Source organism: Schistocerca americana, chromosome 11, assembly GCF_021461395.2.
Source record: "Schistocerca americana isolate TAMUIC-IGC-003095 chromosome 11, iqSchAmer2.1, whole genome shotgun sequence".
In the NCBI taxonomy this organism is placed as follows: Eukaryota; Metazoa; Arthropoda; class Insecta; order Orthoptera; family Acrididae; genus Schistocerca; species Schistocerca americana.
The window spans coordinates 64,482,003-64,497,033 of NC_060129.1; positions in this window are offsets into that span (position 1 = coordinate 64,482,003).

Genomic DNA, 15,031 nt, shown 5'->3' on the forward strand with positions numbered 1-15,031 from the left:
ACCGCTCCTGGACACGATCGTGCCACCTACCGTCACCTTCGTGAAGCTCCTGTCTCTTTCCTCTCCACCCTGGCCAGGCTCTACAATGTAGTCCTGTCCACCGGTTACTACCCCGACCTGTGGAAAACCTCCCGTATCCTCATGTTCCTTAAACCTGGCAAACCGCCGTCCGCCGTCTCCTCCTACCGTCCCATCAGCCTTACCTCGGTCTTCAGCAAGGTCCTAGAATCTATCCTCACCCGCCGCATCCACCAGCATCTCCGCCAGCACCGCCTCCTTCCCGTCACCCAGTGTGGCTTTCGGCCATCCTTCTCTTCCGACGATCTTCTCCTTCACCTCACTCATCTCCTTTCCGAACAGCTTAATTCCCGTCGCTCCGCCATCTTCCTCTCACTTGACCTCGAACGCGCTTATGACCGCGTCTGGCATTCCGGTCTCCTCTTCAAGCTCCAAACCTTTGCCCTTCCCATTAACTACGTCCGTCTGATCGGTTCCTTTCTCTCCCGCCGTCCTTCCTATGTCACCATCCATAACACCGATTCCTACACCTTTTTCCCCTCCGCCGGTGTGCCCCAAGGCTCCGTCCTCTCCCCCCTTCTGTACCTTTTGTACACGGCGGACATGCCGCCGCCGTCGCCCCCCGTCCACCTTCTCCAGTTTGCCGATGACACCGCCTTCCTCGCCCTTGCCCCCACCCTGCAACGCTCCCAACGCCTTCTCCAATCCCATCTTGACCGGTTCACCGCTTGGTGCAACCAGTGGTTGCTCAAGGTCAATCCCTCCAAAACCCAGGCGATCATTGTAGGCAAAACCACCCCTTCCTTCCGCCTCCTTGATTTCTATCTCACCGTCTATGGCCGTCCTATCGCCCTCACTCCCACCCTTAAGTACCTTGGCGTCACCCTCGACCGTCGCCTCTCCTGGACTCCCCATCTCCAGACAATCCAAGCCAAGGCACGTTCCCGACTCCGTCTCCTCAAGCTCCTTTCCGGCCGCACGTGGGGTCTGGACCCCTCCACAATCCTCCACACCTATAAATCCATCATCCGCCCTATCCTTTGTTACGCCCATCCAGCCTGGATCTCCGCCCCCCCTACCTTCTATAAATCCCTCCAAATCCTTGAACGCCATGCTCTCCGCCTTGCCTATCGCATCCGTCTCCCCTCCCCCACACGGATCCTGTATGATCTCATCCCCTTCCCCCACCTCCTCCTTTTCCTTGAAAGGGTACGTATCCTGTACACCTCACGTAAACTTGATCCTCCTCACCTGCTCGTTTCCTCGCTCCTCTCCCACCCCCGCCCACTGCCGCGCCTGTATTCGCACGTCCCACCCGGTCTCCATCTCTCCACCCTCCATACCCTCTCCCAAGGTGGCTTCCGCCAGCTCCCTCTCCCTGATGATGTCCTCGTCCCCTCCATCTACCCCTCCTATCAACTTTGACCCTGCCCCACCCCCCACTTCCCGTGTCCTTTCCTTTCGGCACCCTCCCTCCCTTCTCTTCTCTTCCCTTCTTTTTCCATCTCCCTGTCCCCTCCCTTCCCCCTCTTCCCCCGGGCTTCCTCTCCCCCTTCCTCCCTCCCCCCTATCTCCCCTGCCCGTGGCATCTCTGCTCTCCCCTCTCGCTCTCCCACTCCCCTTCCTCCTCCTCCTCTCTTGGCAGGTCCCCGGACTCGCACACGTATAGTGAACATTCGCGCGCCGGAGATCGTCGCCTTTTGTGCTTCGTGTGTGTGACGTCATATAGTGTTTTTGGTGTCCGCCATCCCACTCCTACGTTCACTTGTGCCGTCGGACTCACCAGTGTTTTGTGCGCCGTGCCGACGTGTTTTCCGTGTTGTTATCGTCACATGTGAACGACTCCGTGTTTTTTTTATGTCTCTGTGACCTCTCTCTTTTGCCCGTCACTTTGTTCATTGTTATTCACCATGTTTTATACTCTTGTAAAACGCTATGGCTGAAGAGCGGCGTAGTGTGCCGCTGCCAGCCTACCTGAATTGTACAGGTTTTAAAATAACAATAAAGTAAAAAAAAAAAAAAAAAAAAAGTAGTAGTGTCTCCCTCTCCCTGATGATGTCCTCGTCCCCTCCATCTACCCCTCCTATCAACTTTGACCCTGCCCCCCCTCCCTCCTGGTGTCCTTTCCCTGCGGCACCCTCCCTCCTTTCTCTTCCCTTCCCTTCTCTCTCCTTTTCCCCCATCCCCTCCCTCCACCCCTCTTCTTCCGGGCTTCCCCTCCCCCTTCCTCTCTCCCCCCTCTTTCCCCTGCCCGTGGCGTCCCTGCTCTCCCCTCTCGCTTTCCCTCTCCCCCTCCTCCTCCTCCTCCTCCTCCTCCTCCTCCTCCTCTCTTGGCAAGTCCCCGGACTCGCACACGCATCGTGTACTTTCGCGCGCCGGAGATCATCGCCCTCGGTTTAGTGTCTGTGCCGTCGTGTCTGTGCCTCAGTGTTTTTCGCCGTCCACGCTCCTTCGTTCACGTGTGTCATCTACCTCGTCAGTGTTTGTGCCCAGTGCCGACGGTTTTTCTTGTTTGTTTCGTCAAGTGTGAACGGCTTCATGTTTTTTAACTATTGTATCTCCTGTTTTTTAACCGCCATTCTGTTACTTGTCTGTCTCCCTTTCTTTTTTTTTGTACTGCTTATAGCTGAAGAGCGGAGTACACTGTTCCGCTGCCAGCCCACCTTGTATGGGGTGTCCAAATTACAATAAGGAAAAAAAAAAAAAAAAAAAAGTAGTAGTGTCGGTCTTCAGCAAGGTCCTGGAATCTATCCTCACCCAATGCATCCACCAGCATCTCCGCCAGCACCACCTCCTTCCCGTTACCCAGTGTGGCTTTCGGCCGTCCTTCTCTTCCGACGACCTTCTCCTTTACCTCACTCATCTCCTTTCTGAACAGCTTAATTCCCGTCGCTCCGCAATCTTCCTCTCCCTGGACCTCGAACGTGCATATTTCTCTCCCGCCGTCCTTCCTATGTCACCATCCATAACACAGATTCCTACACCTTTTTCCCCTCTGCCGGTGTGCCCCAAGGCTCCGTCCTCTCCCCCCTCCTGTATCTTTTGCACACAGCGGACATGCCGCCGCTGTCACCCCCCGTCCACCTTCTCCAGTTTGCCGATGACACTGCCTTCCTTGCCCTTGCCCCCTCCCTGCAACGCTCCCAACTCCTTCTCCAATCTCATCTTGACCGATTCACCGCTTGGTGTAACCAGTGGTTGCTCAAGGTCTATCCTTTGAAAACCCAGGCGATCATTGTAGGCAAAACCACCCCTTCCTTCCGCCTCCTTGATTTCTATCTCACCGTCTATGGCCGTCCCATCGCCCTCACTCCCACCCTTAAGTACCTTGGCGTCACCCTCGACCGTCGCCTCTCCTGGCCTCCCCATCTCCGTACAATCCAGGCCAAGGCACGTTCCCGACTCCGTCTCCTCAAGCTCCTTTCCGGCCGTACGTGGGGTCTGGACCCTTCCACAATCCTCCACACCTATAAATCCCTCATCCGCCCTGTCCTTCGTTATGCCCATCCAGCCTGGATCTCCGCCCCCCCTACCTTTTATAAATCCCTCCAAATCCTTGAACGCCATGCTCTCCGCCTTGCCTATCGCATCCGTCTCCCCTCCCCCACGTGGATCCTGTATGATCTCATCCCCTTCCCCCACCTCCTCCTTTTCCTTGAAAGGATACGGATCCTGTACACCTCCCGTAAACTTGATCCTCCTCACCCACTCATATCCCCGATCCTCTCCCATCCCCGCCCGCTGCCGCGCCTGTATTCCCACGTCCCGCCCGGTCTCCATCTCTCCACCCTCCTTACTCTCTCCAATGGTGGCTTCCGCCAGCTCCCCCTCCTTGATGATGTTCTCCTCCCCTGCATCTACCCCTCCTATCATCTTTGACCCTGCCCCACCCCCACTTCCGTTGTCCTTTCCCTTCGGCACCCTCCCTCCCTTCTCTTCCCCTCCCTTCTCTTTCCTTTTCCCCCGTCCCCTCCCTCCACCCCTCTTCCCCCGGGCTTCCCCTCCCCTTCCTCTCTCCCCCCTCTCCCCCGGCCTGTAGCGTCTCTGCTCTCCCCTCTCGATCTCCCCCTGCCCCTCCTCTTCCTCCTCCTCCTCCTCCTCCTCCTCTCTTGGCAGGTCCCCGGACTCGCACACGCGTTGTGAACATTCGCGCGACGGAGATCATCGCCCTCGGTTTAGTGTCTGTGCCGTCGTGTTTGTGCATCAGTGTTTTCCGCCGTCCACGCTCCTTCGTTCACATGTGTCGTCTAATTCGTCAGTGTTTGTGCATAGTGCCGACAGTTTACTTGTTTGTTTCGTCGAGTGTGAACGGCTTCATGTTTTTTAATTATTGTATCTACTGTTTTTTAAGCCGCCAATCTGTTACTTTTCTGTCTCCTTTTCACTTTTATTGTACTACTTATGGCTGAAGAGCGGAGTACACTTTTCCGCTGCCAGCCCACCTTGTATGGGGTGTTCAAATTACAATAAAGTAAAAAAAAAAAAAAAAAGTAGTAGTGTCGGTCTTCAGCAAGGTCCTGGAATCTATCCTCACTCGACGCTTGCACCAGCATCTCCGCCAGCACCGCCTCCTTCCCGTTACCCAGTGTGGCTTTCGGCCGTCCTTCTCTTCCGACGACCTTCTCCTTCACCTCACTCATCTCCTTTCTGAACAGCTTAATTCCCGTCGCTCCGCAATCTTCCTCTCCCTGGACCTCGAACGTGCCTATGACCGCGTATGGCATTCCGGTGGTCTCCTTTTCAAGCTCCAAACCTTCGCCCTTCCCATTAACTACGTCCGTCTGATCGACTCCTTTCTCTCCCGCCGTCCTTCCTATGTCACCATCCATAACACAGATTCCTACACCTTTTTCCCCTCCGCCGGTGTGCCCCAAGGCTCCGTCCTCTCCCCCCTTCTGTACCATTTGTACACGGCGGACATGCCGCCGCCGTCACCCTCCATCCACCTTCTCCAGTTTGCCGATGACACCGCCTTCCTTGCTCTTGCCCCCACCCTACAGCGCTCCCAACACCTTCTCCAATCCCATCTTGACCGATTCACCGCTTGGTGTAACCAGTGGTTGCTCAAGGTCAATCCCTCCAAAACCCAGGCGATCATTGTAGGGAAAATCACCCCTTCCTTCCGCCTCCTTGATTTCTACATCACCATCTATGGCCGTCCTATCGCCCTCACTCCCACCCTTAAGTACCTTTGCATAATCCTCAACCGTCGCCTCTCCTGGACTCCCCACCTCCGGACAATCCAAGCCAAGGCACGCTCCCGACTCAGTCTCCTCAAGCTCCTCTCCGGCCGTACGTGAGGGCTGGATCCCTCCACCATCCTCCACACCTATAAATCCCTCATCCGCCCTATCCTTTGTTATGCCCATCCAGCTTGGATCTCCGCCCCCCCTACCTTTTATAAATCCCTCCAAATCCTTGAACGCCATGCTCTCCGCCTCGCCCATCGCATCCGTCTCCCCTCCCCTACACGGATCCTGTATGATCTCATCCCCTTTCCCCACGTCCTCCTTTTCCTTGAAAGGATACGGATCCTGTACACCTCCCGTAAACTTGATCCTCCTCACCCGCTCATCTCCCCGATCCTCTCTCACCCCCGCCCGCTGCCACGCCTGTATTCCCTTGTCCTACCCGGTCTCCATCTCTCCACCCTCCTTACCCTCTCCCAAGGTGGCTTCCGCCAGCTCCCCCTCCCTGATGATGTCCTCCTCCCCTGCATCTACCCCTCCTATCATCTTTGACCCTGCCCCACCCCCACTTCCGGTGTCCTTTCCTTTAGGCAGCCTCCCTCCCTTCTCTTCCCCTCCCTTCTCTTTCCTTTTCCCCCGTCCCCTCCCTCCACCCCTCTTCCCCCGGGCTTCCCCTCCCCCTTCCTCCCTCCCCCCTTTCTCCCCTGCCTGTGGCATCTCTGCTCTCCCCTCTCGCTCTCCCACTCCCCTTCCTCCTCCTCTCTTGGCAGGTCCCCGGACTCGCACACGCATAGTGAACATTCGCGCGCCGGAGATCATCGCCGTCAGTGTCTCGTGTGTGTGCTTCGTTTTGTGTTTCGTGCAGTTACAACTCCAATGTTCACATGTGCCGTCGCCGTTCTCCGTGTTTTGTGCGCCGTGTCAACAAGTGTTAGTGTTTTTATCGTCCAGCGTGAACGGCTTCATGTTTACTGTTTTTTGTATCTCCATTTTTTGCCCGCCGTTTTTTGTATTGTCTGTATCACCTCTATGTCATGTTATTGTTCCACTTAAGGCCGAAGAGCAGCGTAATATGCTGCTGACAGCCCGCCTGTATAGGTGATTAAAATTACAACAAAGGAAAAAAAAAGTAGTAGTGTTATTTAATTGGTCATTTTTCAAACAGTAAATATTTGAGCGGCCCTGATTGCGATGTTGCGGTCTGGGCCCGTTCGAGACTTGAGAGTATGTTGGAAAAAAAACCCACCATGATCCAAAAACACAAACTGAAGAACATAAAGAAAAAAACACAGCATTCCGCTACACTAACAAAATCTGCCTGAATCGGACACTTCTCTTTAACAAAATAGGTCAACCATAGGTGACCATACCAAAACACCAATATCCACAACTAAAAGTACGAAAATTGGAATTAGACATTTCCCTTGACCTACATATGTCAACCACAGATGATGATACCAGAACATCATCACGTACAACTACGAAAATGGGAATTGGTCATTTCCGGTGACCAATATACGTCCACCACAGCTGCTGATGCCAAAAATCCAACAACTACAACTGCGAAAAACAAAACCAAAACCACAACCCCAAAAATCCACAAATCAAACATCCCTACGTAAATTAAAACATATTCAATATTCCATAAATACAGAAAACATCACAACTAGAAAAAAATTAATTACCACCAGCTAATCCCGGCACTGCAAGCTAGATCAGCCAGCCCCTTCCCCCCCCCCCCCCCCCCACACACAAAACAACACATAAACACCATGTCATAATGACATTCACACACCACAACATCTTTACGTCAAAGCAGACGGGGGGAAGCGGACGCTTCCATTGACCCCTCCTTCTACTCTGTAGATGAATATCTTGACAGAGAGAAATAGACCAGCTTAAGAAGAATTTTGTTATATTTCAATTTTGACAGCACTTGGTCGCAACAGCCAAGATCGGGTATTCTGTGTATGATAAATTTATTAAAAGTGCATAACTGTGTTTTATTCTGACAGTGTATCAATTCTGTAAATATTAGCAGTTACTCACAAGCACTGAATATTAGCAGTTATTCACATATTTTGACAATCTCTGGACAAATGATGAGGATAATAATTATTATGTTCAAATCTATTATGTTATACTTTCTGAGCTGGCCAGTGTGGCCGTGCAGTTCTAGGCACTTCAGTCTGGAACCGCGTGGCCGCTGCGGTCGCAGGTTCGAACCCTGCCTCGAGCATGGATGTGTGTGATGTCCTTAGGTTAGTTAGGTTTAAGTAGTTCTAAGTCCTAGGGGGCTGATGACCACAGATGTTAAGTCCCATAGTGCTCAGAGCCATTTCATCCATTTATACTTTCTGACATGTTATTTGTCATTCACGATGGCCAGTGGCTATTTACAAAGAAGTACGAAAGTATTTGTTCGCTCCAGTAACTATCCTTTCTGGAAATATCACTGGGGTCCAAGACTGGAGTCACTGTGTCAGGAACAGAGACACACAGTTATTCCACTACCAACTTCCAGGTTACCTTTAGTGATAGCCCGATGACTGCCAGAGAACGAGAACCGTGAGCCAATAACGATAACCAGAGGAAATTATTTTTCTTTCTTTATTGTTATTTCACACCTTACACAAGGTGGGCTGGCAGCGGCAACAGTACGCCGCTCTTCAGCCACAGGTATTACAAGAGGAAAAAACATTGGAGACACAGAAAAAAATGGTTCAAATGGCTCTGAGCACTATGGGATTCAACTGCTGTGGTCATAAGTCCCCTAGAACTTAGAACTACTTAAACCTAACTAAACTAAAGACATCACACACATCCATGCCCGAGGCAGGATTCGAACCTGCGACCGTAGCAGTCGCAAGGTTCCGGACTGCGCGCCTAGAACCACGAGACCAGGAGACACAGAAAGAACATAGCATAATAGGGGGCAAAACAACAGTAGACACAGTAACGAAGAAACATGAAGCCATTCACAAGGGAAGAAAACCAAAGAAACTGTTAGCACTGTACCCTAACACTGATGATGGAGACGATACACGTGAACGATGGAGTGTGCACGATGAAAACACTAAAGCACAAACACGATGGCACACACACAAAACCAATGGCGATGATGTCTGGCGCACTAATGTTCACTGAACGTGTTCGAGTCCAGGGACCTGCCCAAAGGGGAAAAAGGTGGGGGAGGTGGAAGGTGGAGGGCAGAGATGCCAGGGGCAGAGGAGATGGGGAAGGAAAGAAGGTATGTGGGTAGGGGACGCCTGGGGCGGGGAGGGAGGTGGGACAGAAGGGAGGGAGGGTGCCCTGAGGAAAAAACGCAGGATGTGGAAGAGGAGGATCAAAGTTGATAGGAGGGGTGGAGGGCATCATCAGGGAAGGGGAGCTGGTGGAAGCCACCTTGGGAGAGGGTAAGGTGAGTGGAGAGATGGAGAGGAGGTGGGACGTGGGAATACAGGCGCGGCAGTGGACAGGGGTGGGAGAGGATGGGAGAGACAAGTGGGTGAGGGGGATCTAGTTTACAGGAGGTGTAGAGGATCTGTATCCGTTCTTGGAAAAGGAGGAGGTGTGGGAATGGATTAATGTCGTACAGGATGCACGTGGGGGAGGGGAAACAGATGCGATAGGCGAGGCGGAGAGCATGGCGTTCGAGAATTTGAAGGGATTTGTAAACGATAGGAGGGGCGGAGATCCAGGCAGGGTGGGCATAGCAGAAGATAGGGCGGATGAGGGATTTATAGGTGTAGAGGATGGTGGAGGGGTCCAGACCCCAAGTGCGACCACAAAGGAGCTTGAGGAGACAGAGTCGCGGGTGTGCCTTGACTTGGATTGTCTGGAGATGGGAGGTCCAGGAGAGGCGACAGTCAAGGGTGGCGCCAAAGTACTTAAGGGTGGGAGTGAGGGCGATAGGATGGCCATAGATGGTGACATAGAAGTCGACAAGGCGGAAGGAAGGGGTGGTTTTGCCTACATTGATCGACTGAGTCTTGGAAGGATTGACCTTGAGCAACCACCAAGTGGTGAATCGGTCAAGATGGGATTGGAGAAGGTGTCAGGAGCGCTGCAGGGTGCGGGTGGGGGCAAGGAGGGCGGTGTCATGGGCGTAGTGGAGAAAGTGGATGGGGGGGGGGGGGGGTGAAGGTGCTGGCATGTCCGTCCTATACAACAGGTACGGAAGAGAGGAGAGGACGGAACCTTGGGGCACACCAGTGGAGGGGAAAAAGGTGTAGGAATCCGTGTTATGGGTGGTGACCTTGGTAGGACGTTGGGAAGGAAAGGACCTGATCAGATGGACGTTGTAATTGCCGGTGGCGTTGTAGTGTGTCCGGGTCACACGTGTGAAGGAAGGAACAGTAGAGACGGCGGGATTCACAGAAATGGATGACGGCCTGTGGGGGTAAAGTAGGATGATGGGGGTGAATGGCGACGGAAGGGACTGGGCCTCCACGACCTCAGACAAGATCTGCAGGAGAAAGGAGGTGGCACAGGTAATATCATCAGGGTGGTGGTAGGTGAGCAGGTGGCTATCGACCTGGATAGAGAGGGTATCCCGGCAGGCATCCCAGTCGGCCAAGAGGAAATTATTACTTCTTTCTTGTTATTTTTCACCTTATACAAATGTGGGCATGCAGCAGGTAAATCTACTCTGCTCTTCAACCACAAGCATTACAGTAAAAGAGAAAACGAAGACAGGAAAGTAACAGATTGGTGGTTAAAAAAACAGTAGATACAAAAATTAAAAACACGAAGCCATTCACACTCGACGAAAAAACACAAGAAATGGTCGGCGCTGTGCACAAACACTGATGACTTAGATGGTACAAGTGAACGAAGGAGCGTAGCGGGAAAAAACACTAAATCACAAACACGATGGCACACACACGAAAAACTGATGGCGATAATATCTGGCGTGCGAATGTCCACTGAACGTGTGCGAGTCCCGGGACCTGCCAAGAGGGGAAGAAGGTGGTGGGGGAGGGAGAGGGGAGAGCAAAGATGGTAATGGCAGAGGAGATGGTGGGAGGAATGAAGGTATGGGGGTAGGGGAAGCTGGGGGAGGAGGGGGGGAAAGGAGGAGGGAGGGAAGGGGGAGAGAAGGGAGAGAGGGTGCCCATAGGTACAAACACAGGAAGAGGGAGAGGGGTATCAATGTTGGTAGGAGGGGTAGTTTGAGGGGAGGAGGGCATCATCAGGGAGGGGGAGCTGGTGGAAGCCTCCTTGGGAGAGGGTAAGGAGAGTGGAGAGATGGAGAGCTGGTGGGAAGCAGAAATACAGGCATGGCAGTGGGTGGGGTCGGGAGAGGATGGGAGAGACAAGCGGGTGAGGAGGATCCAGGTTACGGTAAGTGTAGAGGACCCGTATCCGTTGGAGGAAAAGGAGGAGGTGGGGGAACGAAATAAGGTCATGCAGCATCCACGTGGGGGAGGGGAGACGGATGTGATAGGCGAGGTGAAGAGCATGGCGTTCAAGGATCTGAAGGGATTTGGAAAAGGTAGGAGGGTCGGAGATCCAGGCAGTGTGGGCATAGCAGAAGATAGGGCAGATGAGGGATTTATAGATGTGGAGGATGGTGGACGGGGGTCCAGACCCCATGTACGGCCAGAAAGGAGCTTGAGGAGACAGAGTTGGGAGTGTGCCTTGGCTGGGAGTGCCCGGAGGTGGGGGGTCCAGGAGAGGCGACAGTCAAGGGTGACGCCTAGGTACTTAAGGGTCTGGGTGAGGGCGATAGGGCGGCCATAGATGGTGACATAGAAGTCGAGGAGGCGAGACGAAGGGGTGGTTTTGCCTACAATGATCGCCTAGGTTTTGGAAGGTTGGACCTTAAGCAACCACTGGTTGCACCATGTGGTGAACCGGTCAAGATGTGACTGGAGAAGGTATTGGGAGCGTTGCAGGGTGGGGGCGAGGGCAAGGAGGGTGGTGTCATCGGCGCATTGGAGAAGGTGGATGGGAGGTGAAGGCGACGGCATGTCCACCGTATACAAAAGGTACAGAAGAGGGGAGAGGACACAGCCTTGGAGCACACTGGCGCCGGGGAAAAAGGTGTAGGAATCCATGTTATGGATGGTGAGGTAGGAAGGACGTTGGGAAAGATAGAACCCAATCAGACAGATGTAGTTAATAGGAAGGGCGTAGGTTTGGAGCTTGAAGAGGAAACTGGAATGCCACTACTGGTCATAGGCGCGTTCGAGATCAAGGAAGGGGAAGATAGCAGATAGACGGGAATTGAGCTGTTGGGAGAGGAGATGAGTGAGGTGAAGGAGAAGGTCATCGTTAGAGAAGGACGGCCGAAAGCCATACTCGGTAACAGGATGGAGGCGGTGCTGGTGGTGATGCTAGAGGATGTGTCAGGTAAGGATGGATTCCAGGACCTTGCTGAAGACCGAGGCAAGGCTGATGGGACTGTCGGAAGAGACAGCGGACGGCGGTTTGTCGGGTTTAAGGAACATCAGGATGCAGGAGGTTTTCCACAGGTCAGGGTACTAGCCGATGGAGAGGACTGCAATGTAGAGCCTGGCCAGAGTGGAGAGGAGGGAGGCAGGAATTTCACGTAGGTGGCGATAGGTGACATGATCTTGACCAGGAGTGCTGTTACATTTCGTGCAGAGTGTAGCGATGATATCCTGAGTAGTGACGCGGTCATTGAGTTTGGTGTGTGCAATGTTGTCCAAGTACTGGAAACCATGGGCTAGGGGAGGGACAGAGGTGTCAGTTCGATCGTGGACATCTGGGAAGAGGGGGTAATCGATCTGGGGATCATCGGGGATGATAAAGACATTGGACAGGTAGGAGGCAAAGTGATTGGCCTTACTAAGGTTGTCAGGGAAGGGTTGATCATCGTGAAGGAGAGGGTAGTAGGGAGGGTGTTTAGATCCGGTAAGGCAGCTGAAAGCTGACCAGTACTTGGACGAGTTGATAGGAAGCGTAGCACTAAGACGGGTGCATGTCTGTCGCCAGTCCCAGCGTCTCTTAGCCGCGAGCAAGTTTCAGAGGTGTTGTAGTTGCGTGTGGCCGGTGTTCGGTTCACGCATGTGAAGGAGGGCACAGTAGAGACGACGGCATACATGGAGAAGGACGACGGCCTGTGGGGCTAAAGTAGGACGGTGGGGGTGGATGGCGACGGAAGTCATGTGGGTCTCCACGGCCTCAGACAAGGTCTGCAGGAGAAAGGAGGGGGCACGGGTAAAATCATCAGGGTGGTGGTAGGTGAGAGGGTATCCCGGTAGCTATTCCAGTCGGCTTTGAGTAAATTTTTTTTTTTTTTTCCTTTATTGTATTTCAATTCCCCATCGGGGCGGGCTGGCAGCAGCATATGCGCTGCTCTTCAGCCGAAAGACATAGAACAAAACAATAGAAGACATTTAAAAACAGCAAAGGAGAGAAGAAGGCGAACATAGATATAAAAAAGGGAGAACATCATGGAAGGCAATATACAAAAAAACGGGGTGACTGTAAAATGGAGATAAAAAACTGTTTAAAAGTAGCACACACAAAAAGCCACACACTGCGACGATTAAAAGAACACAAGGCACAGTATGACAGGAGCATAAAGGTGTTGACGGATGGCATAGCACACAACGTAACACTGACGGCGAACCTCAAGGCAGTACACAATTAAAATCACACCTCTTGACACACATGAGAAACAGCACGAAACACAACACTGACGTGGCACACTGATGATGATCAATACAGAGGATCTGCCAGGTTCAAGGAGATGAGGGAGACCTGAAGAAGGGAGGGAGAGGAAGAGATGGGGAAGGGGAATGGGGGGCGCTCGGAAGAGGGCCAGGTAGGGAGGGATGTGGGAAGGAGAGAGGCAAGTATGGGGTGCAGGGTCTCAGGGGAGGGGGGGATGGAGGAAAATCCGCTCTGGGAGAAGGAGGAAAAAGGAGAAGGGGGCCCTGGGGAGGGGGGGGGGGAACAAGGCCGGGTTATAGTTGGAAGGAAGGGTATATGTCAAGGCGAAATTCGTCATCCGGGAGGGGGAGGAGTTGGAAATTGCCCTGATGAAGGAGATGGAGGGTGTGGAGGTGGAGAGAGGGAGGGATACAGCGATAGAGGCGCGGCAATGGGCGAGGGGTGGAGAGGAAGGAGGAAACCAGAGGGTGGGGGGGATCAACCCTGCGAACAATGTAAAGGATGCGGAGATGTTGGAGGAACAAGAGGAGGTGGGGGAAGCGGATCAGTTCATACAGGAGCCGTGTGGGGGAAGGAAGGCGGATACGGAAGGCAAGGCGGAGCGCATGGCGTTCAAGGATTTGGAGAGCCTTGTAAAAGCGGGTGGGGGCGGAGATCCAGGCGACGCTGGCATAACAGAGGATAGGACGGATGAGGGATTTGTAAGTGTGGAGGATGGTAGAAGGATGCAATCCCCATGTCCGGCCGGACAGGAGTTTCAGCAGGCGGAGGCGGGAATGGGCTTTCTGCTGGATGGTCAGGAGATGAGGGGTCCAGGTGAGGTGTCGGTCAAGGGTGAGGCCAAGGTATTTCAGGGTGGGGGTGAGTTGGATAGGACGACCATGAAGGGTGAGGTAGAAATCTTGGAGGCGAAAGGAGCGAGTGGTACGGCCTATGATGATTGCCTGGGTTTTGGAGTGGTTGAGACGGAGAAGCCACTGGTTACACCAAGTGGTGAACTGGTTAAGGTGGGTTTGGAGGGTACGTTGAGACCGTTGAAGGGTAGGATAGAGAGCCGGGAAGGCGGTGTCATCAGCATATTGGAGAAGGTGAACTGGTGGGGGTGGCTTGGGCATATCAGCTGTATACAAGAGATAAAGGAGAGGGGAGAGGACAGAACCCTGGGGGACGCCAGCTGTGGGATAAAAGATACGGGAGTTGGTGTTGTGGAGGGTGACATAGGAAGGACGGTGCGAGAGGAAGGAAGCGACCAGATGGACAAAATTGATAGGCAGGGCGTAGGTTTGGAGTTTAAAGAGGAGACCGGGATGCCATACACGGTCATAGGCATTTTGGAGGTCAAGGGAAACAAAAATGGCGGAGCGACGGGAGTTGAGCTGGAGGGACAGAAGGTGAACAAGGTTGAGGAGTTGGTCGTCAGCAGAGAAGGAGGGTCGGAAGCCACACTGGGTAAGGGGGAGGAGGTGGTGTTGAGCAAGGTGCTGATGGATACGGTGGGAGAGGATGGATTCAAGGACCTTACTGAAGACGGAGGTGAGGCAGATGGGACGATAGGAAGAGGCGGCAGAAGGGGGTTTGTTGGGTTTGAGGAAGAGGGGGACGCGGGCGGTCTTCCACAGGTCAGTGTAGAAACCAGTAGAGAGAATGACATTATAGAGATGGGCAAGGACAGTTAGGAAGGAATAGGGGCTTTCTCGAAGGTGACGGTAGGTGACACAGTCGTGACCAGGGGCCGTGTTGCGTTTGGACTGGAGGAGAAGTTTAATGTCTTGTGCTGTGATGGGAGTGTTGACGTCGGAGGGGGGCAACTGCCCCAAGTACTGGAGACTAGGAGCAAGTGGAGCGACTGAGGTATCAGCATGTTCCATGACGGTGGGGAAAAGAGAATAATCAAAGTGGGGATCATCGGGGATGGAGAAGACCTCGGAAAGGTGGGAAGCGAAGTGGTTGGCCTTACTGAGGTTGTCTGGAAGGGGGCGATCGTTATGGAGAAGGGGGTAGTGGGGAGCGGAAAGGGAACCAGTAACACGATGGAAGGCAGACCAGTACTTTGAGGAGTTGATAGGGAGGGTGGCATTGAGTCGTGTGCAGGTCTGGCGCCAGTCCCGGCGTTTCGTTGCTGTAATAAGGTTCCGTACGTGTCGCTGTATTTGCCGGTGGCGTTGGAGTGTATCCCT